Source organism: Varroa jacobsoni, unplaced genomic scaffold (assembly GCF_002532875.2).
Source record: "Varroa jacobsoni isolate VJ856 unplaced genomic scaffold, vjacob_1.0 scaffold_1070, whole genome shotgun sequence".
In the NCBI taxonomy this organism is placed as follows: Eukaryota; Metazoa; Arthropoda; class Arachnida; order Mesostigmata; family Varroidae; genus Varroa; species Varroa jacobsoni.
This window is the reverse complement of record NW_019213972.1, coordinates 76,617-94,660: the sequence shown is the minus strand read 5'-3', so window position 1 is coordinate 94,660 and position 18,044 is coordinate 76,617. Positions and strand designations below refer to the sequence as shown.

At 40.5% G+C, this 18,044-nt stretch overlaps 1 protein-coding gene across 1 annotated transcript in view; it reads right to left on the bottom strand.

Moving 5' to 3' along the window:
- The window catches only part of LOC111266301 (glutamate receptor ionotropic, kainate 2), a 125,541-nt gene extending 108,047 nt beyond the window's left edge, over positions 1-17,494 (bottom strand). The window contains exon 1 of the mRNA XM_086970860.1: positions 17,071-17,494. The gene's annotated coding sequence lies outside the window, so the exon portion shown is untranslated. The remainder of the gene's footprint in view (positions 1-17,070) is intronic.
- Between the last annotated feature and the right edge of the window lie 550 nt (positions 17,495-18,044).

The following is an 18,044-nucleotide window of genomic DNA, read 5'->3' as shown; positions in this document are numbered from 1 at the left end:
AAACGAGTCACATTAGTTTATTTCCAGATGTTCCCACCGATTTGAATGATGTATTAGAACGTTATTATCAACTACTCGTAAAAAAAAGGTAATAAAAAAGTTCGGGTCAACTAGTGTGTTGGCGAATTTAGTTGATATCATAGTGGATTTACCATTAGAGAACGTACTAAAGGCATGATGAACTTTTCCAACAAACTAAAAACGCCATATTCAGTATGATGTTTATTATTACACCAGAGAGTCACAAGTTAAAATGAAGTTAGTTATTGAAAAACGCGTCTCCGCTTTCACGATGTTACGATCCTTCCTCTGAGCCGCAGACGGACTTTTTTTTTTTCTTTGAACTCTAAAGCTGGAACGGTTAGAAGAACGCTGGAAGCAATAAACTTGAAATAATCTCGCATTCAGATCTACTGCTCTTCTACAATCTTTTACTACAATCGCAATTGTTGAAGCCAACTAGTTAACAAAGAAGTTCTAGCAAGAACTTATTGTTGCTCGTCAGACCAAAACCATATACGCACCGATCATGACCAACTGCTAACCATATTTAGGTTAGATAGGTTACGAACGTGAGCGGCACAATTCAACATATAACATGAAGGCCAATAGTCGAACCATTGAATTAGTAAAGCTTTCTAGAATCATCAGTTATCGTCTTCTAGTGCTAAATCTGCTAAGACCACTAACGATGTTACTTCAGATTAATTTTGCGGGCCGAAAACTTTGTCACCTCACACAGCTGACATGATTCTTTAGTTATAAGGAATTTCTATTGAAACTATGCTTTCTCATTGTAGTAATCAACCACCTAAAAATTCCGCAAAAATGGCCTAGAGCCACATGAACATTAGGATTAATTTTGCAGGAAAATATTACAAGAATATTGGAATTATAAAGTATTCTTTGGAACAAAAGAGGAAATCCTATAAGAAAAAGATTAACTAATGAGTAGTTATATATATATACATATATATATATATATATAAAGTATTAAGGTATTTTTTTTTATTAGTATATCAAAAGAATGAGGTAGAAGAATCTGCTTAACTTAACCCAACACAAACTGATATTCTTCTAATTCTTAATCTGCCTATTACGATTACTAATCTAAATTAGTATAAGTAAATTGTACCAGTACCTTTATGATTACAAGAAAATATTCATCGTTTTAAATAATTATATAGATTTAATATCTACAAAAACTCTATATTTTAAAATACATAATTACAGAAATAAAAAGGATTTAAATTGTTAATAAGATTTATATTACGAATATCTCCAATTTGTAGTTATTAACAGTAACAAAGCTTTGCAAAAGTTGATCATGTCAACACTGCACAGTTCCATCTGCACTCAAATGACCTGGCTAAGAGGTTCTTCGATCTTCGAAAAATAAATTATGAAGAATGACGACACCGGCGATTCGGATTCAGTACGTATCGTACTTCTAATATCCGACAGAGGTTTTGCAAATTTCAAAGGAAATACGCCAGCAGAGCCTTTCCTAGGGACGGAATTGAGGACAGTCTTTGATTTCTTGAGTTCTTCTCGGAAAGAAAGGATCCCTATTACGAACGAACGCTTTACTTCCAAGTAAAATTTTCGGTATTTGACAGCAACGCATGGGTATGCGAGCTGAGGACGAGGACACATGAATTAGTCACCAGGACAAGTTCTAGCACGCATTGGAACCTTCATGTACAGAAGCACGAAACAACGAATAGACACAATATATGATTGTGATGATAGATGATGAGAGACAAATGATAAAGTTTCTTAAATATGACATTATGAACATAATCAACGCCGATCTCATTTCGCGTACGATATTTATCTTTTATTTTCAGCTGATTCGCGTCTCTTGTAAAAGTGACCAACAGTAAAAGTATTATTATATTAACTATATATAAGTATATTAACTAAAGAGCTTCATTCGAGATACGTGCACAGGAAACACTATACAAATGAATTACTTAAAAAAAAATTAGTATATATATATATATATCCGCATTGACCTTTTCGTGGATGGTGGCCGTGTATTCGATGTGTCTAGCCTATGCAAAGTCCGTCGAACGAGTTTATTTGGATGAGCTGCTTAGCACCTTACACAGTATAATGTGAGTCGTTGACCCTGTTTCAATTCAGAAGAGGAATAACACTGGAAGAAAGTAGTGGGCAATTCAAAAAAGCCCGAGATCATCAATGCATAAATGTCTGCGGACTGCCCCCCGCGCTCGCCGTGAATTTCCTAAGACAACATGCATATGTTATCGTTGCAATAACTACGCTTTCTTTCGGTCCATGGAGTAAAAAACATTGTCAATATGTTTCAAAGTACTGAAAAGCCAAAGAAGAGCGTAAAAAATGATTTTGTCTCAGAGGGAAGAATTCGGAAAGCGGGCAAACATGGATTAAGAAAAACAATATTTTTCATCCATTCATAAATGGGGAAAAGGGACGCGAAACGTCTCTTGCTACCCAAACGGCAGCACCTCCTACCAGTTCTTTGGCGTGATCTACGCCACGGCCTCATAATGTACTGTTGCTCGATGGGGATTCCGTGCTACTTTCCCATGATTTTTTTTAAGCTTACGTTTAATTAGTTGTTTCCCTGATTCCAGCCGCTACACAAAAACACCGCCGATATTAAGAGGTGTAGGTCGCACTTTTCCCTGGGGCATAATGCCAAACAAAGAAATGACAACGATTTGATTTGCCTCTGCCCTTCATATCCTTCTTGTAAAGTAAATTGCGTACCTTCGTACATAATAACGCACCTTCAACGCATATTAACTCAACTCTGAGGACGTCCTTTGGTAGGAGGTTTATTGGCACCTTCCAGACAGTGGTAAGAATTATTAGCCTCCCAGACTTTCTCGATCCGTTCGCGGTGATCTCTTCACGGGATAGCAATAATCGTTCGAATCTTCCGGGATACTGCTTGCCATGCATAGTTTTCTTCTTAAAGAAGATCTATACATCAGCAAGCATCGCCATGATGAAAAAATTACTTTTATGACTGTGAGCAACATAATACACAACAAACAGATGTCCTGGAGAGAGCAGATGTGCGTTCCTGGAGTCGCCATATGTTGCTTAATTTTGGCAAAAATAACGAGAGCATCCGCTCACAAGAGCGTTGGGCAGTTGATATAGCTCGGACCTAGATATTTCTATAGAAATCAATAGCTTCCAGGCTATATCGATATCCTCAGAAGTACTGATAACAAAATGCTTGGTAGAGATTTACGTTGACTTTGTTCTTTGAAGAAAAACCCGATTGAACAATGATAAGAAGAATGCTTTAGTCCTGAGTGTTAAAAACTGGGTTTTTCTTCCATCGGAATGCTGTATCCAAGCCTAATTAAAATTACTAATTAGCAGTTTTTTGAGGCCGTGCTGACCATTGACCTTTCATAAATGCAATACTACTAAATAACGTTATCTCGTGACTCTCCTCCGCCACATGATAATATTTATTTCTGATGGAAATTTATCGACGCAACACCTTCGGCGCGGAAATTAACAAGTTCTGTCATCGATGCATTTATATGAACATCTACAAAGCAATACGATGATGATAGCAGTTAGTTGCTCATCGTATCAAACGCGATAATAGTAGTGGAACAACGGTAGTTGTTAAAAATCAGCTACTAGGGCATACGAAGGGCAATGGTTGTACAATGACGGGGACGCTGTGGGTGAGATCCCTTGACTGGCGAAGTGAACTGCCACTTAGATAGACTTAAATTTGCTTATACAGTGCGCCCACAATGTAAAGCGTGTCCTCAACTCAAAGGATTTTTATGTCCTTTTCCCTTTTATTCCTGGTCCATATTTCCCTTGGCAGTAAAAGTCTGAGCTCTATCACGTACGGGTACATATTATTATAATAAACATTAAATAAAATTTTGATCCGTAAACCTGATATTCATTTTGACAAGCCAAAAAAAAAACTAGCAGTTGTTTCAAGGTCATTGTACTACTTAGTTTCTAGTACAGCAGTGGTACGTTAAGCGTAATTCCTTTGCTTACTTCTAACCATATAAAAGCAAAAACAAATAGGCCGAACACAGCGTGACCGCCAGTTGTTGAGGCCCATTTAGCCTGATTCGTTGGCAAATACCAACTCCGAATGGCTACATTTTATATGGTGAAAACTCGTAAAAACAGCTTCTTCGCACTCTTCCTATCACATAGCCGGTACGCAGGCTTGTCAGCCTTCAGCTACTATAGTTCTCTTTATAGTCATGCGACACTTCAGCGCAGACCTTCGAACTTTGTCTGCTTGCGCGTCAAGAGTGAGCCTATGCATCGTGTCTAATAAATTGCCGAACAACTTCTGAAATTACAAAATATTTGTCTTACCATACGTATATTTTTTATGTAGTACATATATATATATATATATATATATATATACATCGTATAGTATGTAATGAAGTCTACGGGTGCAGTAGGATTAAGGCGTGTAATGATGATGGTGACATCGTCGCTGCCTTCGTTTGGAAAACAAGAGAAACAGGAGGGAGGGTAGAAAGTATCGTTTTGGTCCAGCAGTTACGGTTACGCTGCGCGCGTTTCCGTGGTTCCGCCGACAGCGGCGTCAACCCTCCTCCTTTTCCCTAGCGCTGGCCCAGCTGCTGCTGTTGGAAAGCTACGGTGCGGCCTTGTCTTAGGTACGCGACACGCAAGGTCCGATGCCGTGCCAAACTCTTTTTATTACACTGTTTTTCCGCAGTATTCCCTTCTGGTCCTGATTTTCCTACTAGCAGAGCTTATCCGTTACCGATTTCTGTCGGGAAGTATTTATTTGGGGTTTATTTGCTAGTCGTTCCCGTTCGACAAATACACTAAGCCCATATATGGATGTGTATGTGTCCATATAGACATAAACGCATGGGTGGGTACAGGGAGACACTGCGTAGTTACGTCGAAGGTAACGTATTTGAGTTGAACTGAACTGCTAAAGGTTATTCCGGGTTTATGACCCGCTTACAGCTCGGTCTAGACACGCCATCTTGCTGCGAACTATTGCACATGACAATAAAAAAAAAAGGATACCAGTTATCGAAATTGCAGTAAGCACCAGTTACAAGTCAGTAACTCAGGCCCTCTAATACATTTACAGCGCGCACAAATGTTAAATACAGCTTTGACCTCTGCTAGATTTCGCAGAGCAGTAGCTAGTAAGCGTAAAGGGTAGGCGTGACTGGTCAGACTTTTCTCTCTCTTTCTTGGTAACCGTTCCTTTGTGAATGTGTTCGTGGTCAGTTTGAGTGTCAAGTTTGCTTGTTTCAACTGTTTAGGATTTGACTTTAGGCTGTTTTCTCTGTCGTGCATTCTCTGCCTTGCCGTACGCTTTTATCCTGTCGGCCTTCGCCTGCTTCCCAAGCGCAGGAAAGAGGTTGGACAATCGAAGAGATAGAATTGGTTGATGGTAGTCTTGCAGGATGCCAGCTGCTAGGATTACCACACAAATCCTGCTCCGGTCTCTCTATACGACGAACGCAATCCACTTTAGAAGCGAGACGGCTAGTTCAGTCCGGCTCTTTTTTATCCTAGCGGCGACCTTTCGACGACCCTTCTGTGCCTGACTTCGTTCGCCAGAGCACAGTGTCCCTCTCCTGACCATAGCAGAAGGAAGTGATTAAACGACAATTTCACAACGACTTCTCTGAGCGGCCTCTGGCATTAAAACCGTACGGATTTGCTTTAGCATTTCCCTTATTGCTCGTGCTTACTACCTAAGGCTTCCTATACGAGTTAACCTTTGAGGCCAAAATTCAAATACAAATGAATCGTCAAACAGCTCTGTGTTACTAAAGAGCGCAAAATACTGATTGCTATTCATTAGATAATAACTTCCTTAAAAAAAAAGAAGGCTATTGTCTAGTGTATTGCAGTTTCGCGGTAACCAGCTTTGTTACTTCAGCAATGGCTCAGTGATCAGAGAGCGTTGTCAACTAGAAGCAAATGTTGTTAGGTTGAGAAATTTGCTCGTTATCTAAACGCATAATGGTATAAATACATGCAGTGCTTGTAATGATTAAAACTATTTGTTATTACATAGTGATAGGTACACAGTGTGTTTAGGGTGTCCAAGGTAAAGCGGTTCCTGTGAAATGGACCTGATTTTTTTAGCATTAATTTTGCTAGTTCTAGAGAATGTAACCATTTCGAAGATTTTGACGGTAGAATCTCGATAGTGATTTCTAGCGGAGAACTTTGTCGCCTGATTGTGCAGCAGTAATGCCTAAAACGGAAACTTCAAGAGCGAACGATGATATAACTACTACGCTAAAAAGCGGAACGAGTTTCTAGCTATCAGAATGCAAATGCATAAAATTCAATCAAATAAAACCTACATTCTCCGTAACAGAAATAGTAAATACGTCGTTCTAGTGCAAAAAAGCGTGACGTCGAAAAATCTTGGCATTAACTCCTTTCTTGGCATATATATATATATATATATTTTTTTTTTGTTTGGTAGTATAGAAGAAAAGGTTCTATACTGTAAGCAGCATTTTACTGTTCACTTAATTTTGCCGCCAGGTCAAATAATGCACCAACGTTATCATCAGACTTTAACTCTCCTTATATATATATATATATATATATATATATATATATATATATGTACCGTTATTTTTAAACTCGAAATGTTCACACCATACTCAACAATGTGGCGAAAAAGGTATTTGCGTATATCGGCAACATATAGGAATTTTATACATCACTGCAAACAACAGCTGCCATCTTTGTAACAGGAACAATATTCTTTGTAATATAAATGGCCGTTAATAATCAACTTTCGAAATAAGTTCATTGGGCTAAATATTAAAAGCATTTTCATAAACTCTTCTAGCTAGTTAATTCTCAATTTTCATCTATATCATTAGGTAATAATCTGCATAAACCCAAAACTCACGTTACGTTTATTAAACTGAAGGCTATATGAAGCCCCTATAGGGACGTACTTTGAGGTGGCCTTTACCTTGTTCGCCTTAATGTGCTGTTCCTCTGAGCCAGAACTCCTTGTTCCTCTTCTTATTATTATTATCAAGTTATCTTCTTCCGTTCTTTCAACGTTACCTTTCCTCTTTTTTTTCAGTCTACCAATCTACCGGCGCTTGCTTTACGCACGTTTCCGTCATCGTATAGATTCAGGCTTCGGTGATGCGGTCCAGTTTCAGCCAGTAACTCTATATTTCCTTAATGGGTGCACACGCCAAACGCTGCGCCCGGGCGCCTTTACTCAATTGCCATTCCATCGCTAACGGTGCTATCTCAACTAGTGTAGTGTACTGTCGCCAGCTGGCGAGAGTATCCCGAGAGCAGGCCAAGCGGCGGCCTGTCGTTGCGCTTAGTGGTGGTAGCTGCAGTAGTAGTAGCAGCAGTGGAAAGGTCTACGGGCTGGGTCTAAGGGCGCCGACTCAGCGTGCCTAGCAATGCTGAGAGCGGAATGACGGGGCAGTACACGTAAATGGCCTCAAAAGGCCATCAGTGGTGAAAGTGGCCGGAGAAGAATACCGGCAGAGCAGAACGCCGGAGTGGAAAGGAAGACTATACGATAGTACATAGATGTAGAGGAGTAGTGGTCAGGAGACGAGGGCTGTTGGAGAAAACTTGAGACCAAGAAGGAAGAAGTTTAAAATCGTGCGAATTAGACTAAAGCAGTAGTTCACACAAGATGGACAGGATGATGTGCTTCATTTGGGTCGGTGACTTGGTCGCTGTACTTCGTTGAGCTCGCGAACCAATGGAGGAAGAGATTCTTGGCGCAAAGCTGGCAGCAACCGCTCCGTCTGGAACCGGACCTCGTAGGGTAGTTGGAAAGCAAAAAAGCTAAAAGACATGTCCGCTTTCTGCCAGTGCCACTTTTGCTGCCACTTTTGCTGCTGGTGCGGCTTCTTTTGCGGCCCTGGCAGCTGAGAGACTTTCAACGGCGGTGTCCCAAGTAACGGAAGCGAGGAGCAGGGATGACTAACGAGAAATGGGATAAGTACTACGAAGCAGATGTGTGTCTTCCAGGTCAAACGGGCGGCGGCTGCACGGAATGTAGGCAGGAAGAAAGGTCTAACCCGGGGAATGATGGAAGGAGGAGGGTAACCGTCTATCCGTCTCATATAACTAGCGCTTGAGATAGGCGGTGCTGTGTGTGTTGGGAAGGGGGGATGAAGAGAAGATATAAGAGAATTCGAAACAGTCTGCGTTGTAGTCAATGGAAAAGTCAATGTGAGCGAATAGAGTAAACTGGTTAGCAACGAAACGAGTGCAGCGAGGTTTGCACAAGCCGATGAACGCCGAACTGTTAAAGATGAGATGACACAAATTCAATCATCGGGGTCGCTAGTTACCCTGCAGTAGCCGTCGCTGCTACAAGAGTCGATGATGGTGCCGGCGGGTATCCCTCTTCTGTTTCAGCCTGCGAGCGACATTTGTGGAATAGACAGATTAGAATAAAGAGGAGTGGAATGAGTCCTGAACAGAAATCGAAGGCGTCGCAAATGCAAAATGAACAGTTTTCTTATGACTGGATTATCGAAACAGTGGAAAAAGTAAATTTCTATAATTTTATGTAGAAATCGAGTTAGGCTAAAGCCAATTCTTTGCGGTGTGCGCTAGTCTACCCAATGGTAACTGAAAAAAATGCGTCTTAAGAGCCGAAAGAGTCCTGCAAGAAGCACATGTAGCCTAAACATGATGTACGTCTGGAGTTTAAAGTAATTAAAATACGACAAATACCAAACATTAATGCTTTACATAGTAATTGCCTAGGTACGAAAAATTGCCCCTGAGAGAGGATTCTATTTCTAGCAGTGCTGACAAAAGGGTATATTTCCGCGCAGCAATTAACAAAAATAGGTAATATCTGATTTTGAAGGAATCTGCTATATTATTGCGACACTTGTCTAAACGTAAATAGACATGACCTGAGTATTTCTTTATCGTTAGCATAAATAGTGAAGTGAAATCCGTGAGAGAAATGAAAAAAAAACAGGTCTAAGTAACAAAAAAAAACGTGACCCTTTGCTACGATGTGGCAGAACTGAATAATGTAATGTAGCGTCTGGACATGAAAGACCGAAGTAAGGCATACACAAGTGTTTATAATAATAACAACAATATTTTGACAAATTTTCAAGCTTGAGGAAGCCGCATAGATTTTTTCCGTGCTTAACGAAATCAGAATACTGCACTAGCGATTGTCAATACCTTAGCCTATTACATGACCAGGCAGAGGGGATGCTATGAACTAGGCTGTACGAAGTAACAAACGAATAAATTTGTCTAATTTAAGAAGCTTATTAGCTGCCAAAATGTCGTAAGTAATTGACACGTGGGCATAATGTACCTAGAACAACAGCTAAAGTAAACGACCAGACATGCCCACAATGGCACACGGGTCACAATTTTTTAAACGACCAATTCATAAACAAACCATGATACTTGTTTGAAGTATCTACCATGCACAAACGCTTTGGCTCATGTAGAATACTATCGCTGAACTAAAAATGCACACATTGTAAGTTCCTTAAATAAATATTTCATAATTCCAAAAGTCACGATATCTTACGACCGTCGTTCCTTTAACCAAATCTCAAGTGTTCTAAAAGGTAAAAAATACTATCCGAGGCTGTTATCAGAAAGCGCACGAAGAGTTGTCGAAGATCAATTTAAAGGGCTTAACGACGTAAGACAGCTTCAAAGTATGTCGTCCGAGTACAATCTACATGCGTTAGGGCACTTCTGAGGCGGTCATTTTAATAGGCCAAAAGGCTAGTGGAAAACTACAACTTAACAAAGAATCAAGAAAAAGTGCTTGTAGCAAATAGCAATAGCTTTTGTTATATGGTCCACAAAAAAAAATGTCAGATTACATGTTATTTTGGCTATGTATAGATCGTGTATAGGTAGTCATTTCATCTTAGTAAATCGGCAGAGTACAATTTGTTGGATTAATTATTGGTCGACGCTTATACCCAATTGCACATTCAGATCGTGAAGCATTCTCATCTCTGGGATGGTTGTTCTAGACGTTACCCCGTTATCATTTAACGTGAATATACTAAACCGAATGGAAAACAAATCGTGCTCGAGTAACAGTTCGTAGCTAGGACGTAGAACAAGTTGAACTCCGTTCTCAGCCTACGACTAACTACAGCGCTATAGTAGACGTTACGCTGCTACAGTAGCGTAACGCCTAAATGGTTTCTAGCTCATTTCTTCTAGGGCTTTCAACTCCTCACCCGCCCATCTGTCAATTCAGCGACTGCAGATTCGTGCGTATCCATATATAGTCTGTATAGAATGAACGAAGGTAAATGGGGTTCGAGAAGGACGAGAAAAGGGGTGTATTCTGCTGCATAGTCGTTGCCGTCACCAACAACGGAGCGAAGTCTGTAGTAGCGATGCGGAGGCTAGCGCCTGCGGCACGACTTATAGGCTACCGCAAACAAGCAGCTTGATCTGAGCAGACCAATGTAGAAAGAGATATTCATCAGCTTTTCTAACCTTCTGTACTTGTGGCTTTTCTAAGCACATTCTTTGGTACGAACGACTACGTAAAAGCGGTAACAATAGCATCAGCAGCAAACCGCCATCGTGGAATTGGCTATGAAGGCGCAGGCAGCGTCAGCCCAAGCCAAAGGATCATGCGGTCAAGGAGAAAACGAAAGCAGACACGTAATCCCAAAAATGAAAGAAAGAGGAAAAAAGGAAAGCTGCCTCAGTATCACTATCGCTCGTCGTTAACATGGGCAGCCGCAGTGGCAGCATCAGCCACTACATTCGTCAAACCTCTTGGGCCCATATAGCTGTGCTTCGTGGGTTACTCCTGGAAGATCATGTCAGGACCATTGGTGGCTGAATATTTCTTCACGGTAACATCCGTGACCATACACCAAACAGTCTTGCTGCTCCCTTTCGTTACTCCCAACAGTGCTCAGACTGGAAACATTGTCAACCCCAATAGCAGTCAGTTACTGAACTTTGAGATAAGAATAACTATAAGATTGAAACCTACAACTATATTAACAGAAAAAAAGAGGGATGCCAAATAAAGTGGACTAATGGGATTAGTCACTGACCTTGTAAATTTCAATCAGTTCAATTTGACCACTTCAAGAGTGACGTTTAAGTTCTTGCTTGAATCGTTCGTATATACCATATGGGATGGTATATATATACTAAAAGTTGAAAAGTACAATATTATTTTGCGAACCAGTCAAAACCTAAGCAGTCGAAATAGCCAGCCTGTTGTCGAGAGGTTAGGTGATCTGGGGTAGTCGGTGCCCTTGCCGACAAAGTACACAAGGCCACCACTATGTAACTTAAACCTTCCTTTTCAAACAATGGACGGCTCAACCAAGAGTGGCCCAGCCACTGGCGTATAACCCTTTCTCTAACTCTCTTCCTGTATAGGGATCCGCTTCAACTTTATATTTATATGTTCTGGCAATCCCCTAGGTTGGGTCGAAAGATACCCGTGAGCTTCTGTGACACAGACTGGCTGCTGGAGGCTAGATTCCATAGGACATTGAAATTCTTTCAAGTCAATACATTGGCCACGTTCGCCTAGTCTTTGCCTTGAAACCACGTGCGCTGTCGACACGCACGAGGGAACCAAAGAATTCTAGGCAACCGATAGGAACCCAATAGCCCTAGACTAGGCCGACGCTGCCCGGTCTCGCAGAATGAACGAAGGCGAGCTGAAGCACGTCACGGCCAGACGGGTCCTGGAATATACCATTCGATTTGTAAGGAGGCGGAGAACGAACTGCGGTTAGATCTACGGCTTACTGAACGGTGCGCAGCTTCTTCCCCACTGCGACACTGCCCCGACGCCAGTGAACAAACGCGTTAGAAGAAGGAACTCGCTTGAACAGCGTTCTGTAGTGTAAGCGTGTTGTGTCACTTGGGCTAGACCTGAACAGAAAGCTTCGATGTTTTACACAGTGAACGTACACCCCTTGAAACAATAAAACAGGTGGTGATATATGTATTCGTCCCCTGTCTCAAGAAAGTTAACTTGAGCGGATGTTGTAGCGGCATCGTAGACAACGACTACTTCTAGCACACTAAAAACCTGATACCAAGTTATGATCTCATATGCAATATTTCAAAAACAAGGTCTTGATTGCAAAATTGGAAGATATTTTGCACTGTCTTTGCACAAGCAATATCAATTGATGACGATTGCAAAATAGCCCCGACGCGGAACCTCGCTTGACTCTAGAAAAAGCACCCTTTAGCATTTTCCAATGTTTAACACCAAATAAGTTGGTGCTTGACTGTGAAGTTTCAAACAGCAATCAGCAATGTATCGATAGCAGGATCATTACCGACAGATGCTGGCACAGTAAGGCTGTTAAGCCGATAGGCGTACTACAAAACTCTTCGAAACCTTATCGTTATGTATGGCGGTGTTATGATTTGCCTGTTTATACAGACCAAAAGTTGCTCTTTCACCCCCTCAGAGTGCCCCGAGTTTCCCTGAGTGTTTTTGTTCTTATGTCAGCCCAGCCTAATAGTTTAATCTACACTATACACTGATAACTATTGAAGCTAAATGTCCCGCCAGGATTAAATCCTTTTCGTACAATTTCTAAATCACAGCCCTGTACGGTTCAGCATAAATCTTCAGCAATAACATCACAAGTACCGTGCTCCAGGTTGTCAATCGCTAATGGCACCATTTGATATTACTTTGTTATTTACACACCTTACAGGAAAAGTTAATTTCAAACTTGGAGCGGCCTTTCGACGTTACCGCCATGCAACGGATCAGCTGGTCTGAGAACGTGTTGCATCCAGATCGATTGTTTACCGTGCCGTTTTGTAGAATTAAAGGTTGTTTGCATACAGTGCGTTCATTTCGCTCGATAAGACTCGTTATTGACTGTTGCCGCCGGTCTATCGTTATGTGGAAAAAAATAGAGATTTAAACACTTATGCTTAGCCTATCGAAGGACCAGATGCAACAATTTTATTTATTCACACAACCATTTAGCTGACAATGAGCTTCATCAGAAAGGACGTGACCAAAGAAGTATCTAGCAGATGCTTTGCGCTTCAGCGTGTATTCAACGAATAAACGACGTTTTTTATAGTCCTCGATCGCTAATTATCGAGTCAGTTGCCCCTGGCAGAGATAAAGGGGCGATTCCTGCTTCACAAGACGTCAAAGGTTGATACGCTGCGTTGTTGAATACGACACCGTGATGAGGTCGTTGCCGTGCAGCTCTTCCGGCTCATGATCGTTTGGCTTAACTTTATCCGCGACTGAGCCGGTAGCACCAGCTTTCCGGATCAACCGCTTCAGTGTGAGCTTCGCCAACACGAAGTATTCTCTGTATTCTGCCATACACTTGCGGAATGTCATCATAATCGGATCGCCATATCAAAAAAAACAAACTCTATTCCAAGCTGACCGCGAACCGCAAACACCTCCGTCTTTAGCGTGTGATAAGCTGTTACCTTTTTTGTTAACTCAAACACCGTGTCAGACAGACATTGATGTGCCTCGTCGTCTCGAAGTCGAAACGGCATGAGTCCGACTGTACTTCAAAATGTTCTAAAAGCCTACCAGCTAACTATGTTGTCTAAGTTGAACTAAAATCATCTTTATATGTCAGGTAGAAGACGGTATATGCGTATAGTACTACCACTGCATAAATTCTACGATATTTGTATTGTTATCAGTACTCGTCATACAAACGCTACTAATTGGTTTTCGAGTTTTTCAGGCTATTTGCGGAGAAAACTAGTTTTTCATTCCTGCGATACAAGCCATCTCAGGTTTAGATGCCGCGTCCCTCGAGATTGCCTGTTGAGGAATCCTTTGTCATTAGAATTTCACGTGGGTAACGTGTAACTGCGTTATTAGATGTGTAACTGCGCAGTATTTCTAAGTTGTTTGAATCGGATATAAAGCATTTTCCTCGTGGCAGAAATGATACGAAGTTTATCTATTTCTTAATAGAACGTATCGCAATCGGGGGTGGTATCACGGGTGGTATAGATTAAAACAATCGTTCTCATATCTGGCTTAGCTATTTGTGAATCCTTGACGCTAGCCATACAAGTATATTATAATTGTTCCAGATGTTTTTGTGATAGTGAAATCTTTTCCGCTTCGGTTCACTAATGCGACTCAGACGAATTGTGACTTCAAGCAACGCCTCTAGCATCTCATAAATCTTACTTCCTTTTCACGTTGGCCATGTCGATGGAGATGCCCTCTTATGCAAAAGCCACTGGTGGCTTTCTCGTACAGTCCTCATATTGCGAGCAATCTAGGATTGTATCGAATACTACATAGATATTATATCTACAGCATAGGGTACTATATATATAGTATGCTATGCTAGCCACGCGATAACGTGTTCTGTAGAATACAGCTCTTTCACTTACCGCTGGGACGCTCAGCTGCTACATTAGCGATGGGAGCAAAGTCACTCACTGTACATCCGTAAAGTGTAAGCGAGTCATGTTTTGGTCAGTGGTCTGCCAAACATGGTACGATACCTTTAAGTCGTTTTTTCTTCTTGTAAACGTTTGACCGACGAGGGCAAGCGGGCAGACAGTACGACAAAGACAAGGCATGTGTTAAACGCTCAAATAATATTTCATAGTGCACTCCTCAACGTCTGTCTCTCTTAAGGGGCTACAAACTGTCTGAACAAAGATGGAAGATGATAATAAAATGAGCCTGTGGTTTTATTCGATTTCATACCTATTTTTTCTTCTAAGACGAGTGTTTCGCTCAGTAGGTTGTTAGATATCAATATCTGGCGCTGATGAAATTGTATAAGAGCCAAGTTTGAACAAAGCGTATTAAACAGTAACTTCGATGGCGTCCTTGAGGTTGCTCACTTATAGTTTCAGCCAATGATTGCTCTCTCAGGATAATTCCTTTATGGCATTGGACGCAGACGTGCTTACCAGTAGTTTATTTTTACTGGTTCTCCATAGTGCAAGCAGGTCTTGAATATAAGATTACCAATTATTTCGCGACTTAGTAGGCTGATTTTCCGCAACATTCTAAGCGTTTTAGATTTACGATGTCAAGCCAGCTAAGTAGTACAAAATATTTTTTTGATTACAAGTCACCTGTTCTATAGATGGCTTTGATTGACAAGGCTGGTAGCAACCCTTAACGAGTTCATGAATTCTCAGAAAAGCATTATGTGTTACATCGAGCCAATATATCAATTCGTGTCGATTAGGCCACTAGGAAAAACGCCAATCGATACCTGCTAAACCTGTAAAGGACAGAAGATAAAAATGAACCACATTACCGCTTTTGATGTATTACATGACTTACCATAGCATTCCCTATGAGCCTGAGCTCTGAGCCTTAACTGTTTTTAGGTATATTATAAATAGGGGTAGAGATCTTTAGGTAAATGGGTCGTGTCCAAAGAAAGTTACGCAGCTCGTTCAGTTGTTCGAAGTAAACATTGGTATTAGTGTGGCCTGCAATAAATGTAAAAATTGCGACGATTATCTCGAACTTTATCTTATGTACGTGGGTATTGAGAACGACCGTATTCATCGATACATGTTCGCAGAGCCATGTCTTCGCTGTTTGAGGCTATCGTCTTCGTAAATCGACAAATAAATCGGTCTCTAGCCAATATATTTTAGGCTGGCTTGGTTCCTTAACTTTTAACAGCCATCTCAGTGGTAGCTAACGATACGACGATTTGCGTACGTTACTGTGAGGCTGCATTGATGTTCATAGAAAAAAAACAACAAAAAGATTTAGTTTGGTTTAGGACAAACGCAGTTCTTGAACAGAATAGGCCATCAAAATAACGAGCTCTTAAGCCTACCTAAATTAAATTTATATACCTTTAAAACTGCGCCCAGTAAATTCAGGGTAGACATTTTTATGGGCGTCAGTTCTGGATGCATTTTGTATCGTTTGTCGGCACAATCGCTTCTCTCATTTAAAGTATGCTTTAAATCATCTACAACTCGTTGGGCACTTGTCTTTAAAAGATAAGATGAACTTGCTGAAAATAAAAGATCAAAAAAAGGTGCCTCAACATATTACGAGCTATTATGTAAACTTACTAAGTATTGTGATTGACAAATGCGTGGATAGAGTGTGCACGTACTGCTGGAGTGAAGAAATTTAACTTTTGTTTTTTTTCAAGATATCTTTGACGAACCATAATTAAAGCATGTATCAGGTGAATTTGGTTTGGCGATCAACCATTTCTTTAATTGACTTCTAATATCGATCAATATTTTCCAAATGTTTAAATGGTCCGTTTGTGCTACACTCTTCCATAACCCGTACATTATACATTTCTATTTTGCTTCCTTTGTTTTACTTAATATTAGATGTTATAAAATTAGAAATAACCCAAGACGAGCCTTCTTAGCTGCAGAAAATTGACTGATCACTTCGATTTTGTTCCGAAGAAGTGTAATATATGTGTCGAAAAGATTTTATTAATTTTTGCCTTTTACTGTCTCACTAGTAAAAATGAGCAAAAGAATCGAAAATCCTAGAACTTAGGAAGATAGACAATCTTTCAGTATAAATTACACCTGCTTATAAACGAAAGAAACTGGGCCGCACGAAAAGTAGCCACATGTCATAAAAATAATAAATCGCTATGGGTGATATTTTGTCAATTCTTGACAATTTCAGCGAAAGTAGCAATTTTAGCGTTAAATCGTAAAAAGTAAGATTTTTATATCTTACTTTTATCGCCGAATCATCTCTCTGGTGTAAGGCAGAGCTTGAGGAGATATCATCCACTTTACAATATTGTCCTTTGAGAAACGTTCAACCGTTATCGAGTAAATCGACAAACCGGCCAACTTGCCCGAATCAATGGAGCCCGTGAATAGAAACATTTATCCACTGCACTTGCATCTTAATCCACAATGAGGGTCTAACACCGTCAAAAAAAAATTAGCCCAGTTCGACCGCACTACGCCCGATAGATATACGAATAGGCAAACAGATAGATAGATTTACTTTCAGCAATATATCGAAATAACTAGATTTGCCTATCTAGTAATAGTTTTGTTAGCACTTACCAAAATGATACGGGAACGTAAAGCGCAATTAGTTTAAGTTGAGATGGTAGCTAGTTTTGAATTGAGCCACAGTAGCTCATTTGAATATTAGTAAATTGTTGAAGGACAGTTTGTGCTGAACAGAAAAGCACCCGAGGCAAACGGTCGTCATAAAAGGAATAAAAATGGTATTAAGCCGATAACTATTCTTCACACTGTTGCATACACAAACTGATCTTGTTCTTCTTTAGCCTGACCAAAATCGAGATTGATTCCAATCTTTGCAACGTTTAGCGTATGATGTAACTGGTCCGAACGTGTTAAGGCAACTTTCTTGCGACGCAAGTTATTCACTACGGCAACGTCTTTGCTGTTCTAGTTTGTCGATACTTCTGCTATTGTATTCCTGGCAGGGTATCTCGAAAAGTTGACATTGCGACCATTACGGTCGTCGGCTTCGCGTGATATATGTATATAATGGCATACAGTGATAATGTAATTACCAGAAATGGTTGTCGCTTGGCAAATAATTACTGAATCATCACGCTCGCGTCTGATCGGTCAGTAGTGTAGTCTAAAGCGGTCAGGCATACAGCCGACATACTATTTACTGTTGAAAGAGGGGAACACTGTAGCTCACCATAATTTCCTTAGGGTCTTGATGGTCAATGGTAGACCATTAGGTGACTTCCTTCAACGTACGAAAATAAATAAAGGATAGCACTATACGGATGGTTAATAAAGGCGGACTGCATTAGGTCTCCAGAACAAAGCAAACTTGTTGAAGATACTTGGATCGATGGTAGGTTTGTGTACAATGCTTTCTTCAACTTTTATACTTTTCATATCACTACGTACTCTGCCCTACGTTTGCTACTATGTTTGTCTGTCAAAATTGATAACTGCTCATCTTGCTATCAAGCGTGGTTCAAATCAAGGTCGAGTTCGGTCATTCTATTGTCGAAAAATGTACTTCATCAAGCGGAGTCGAAAGT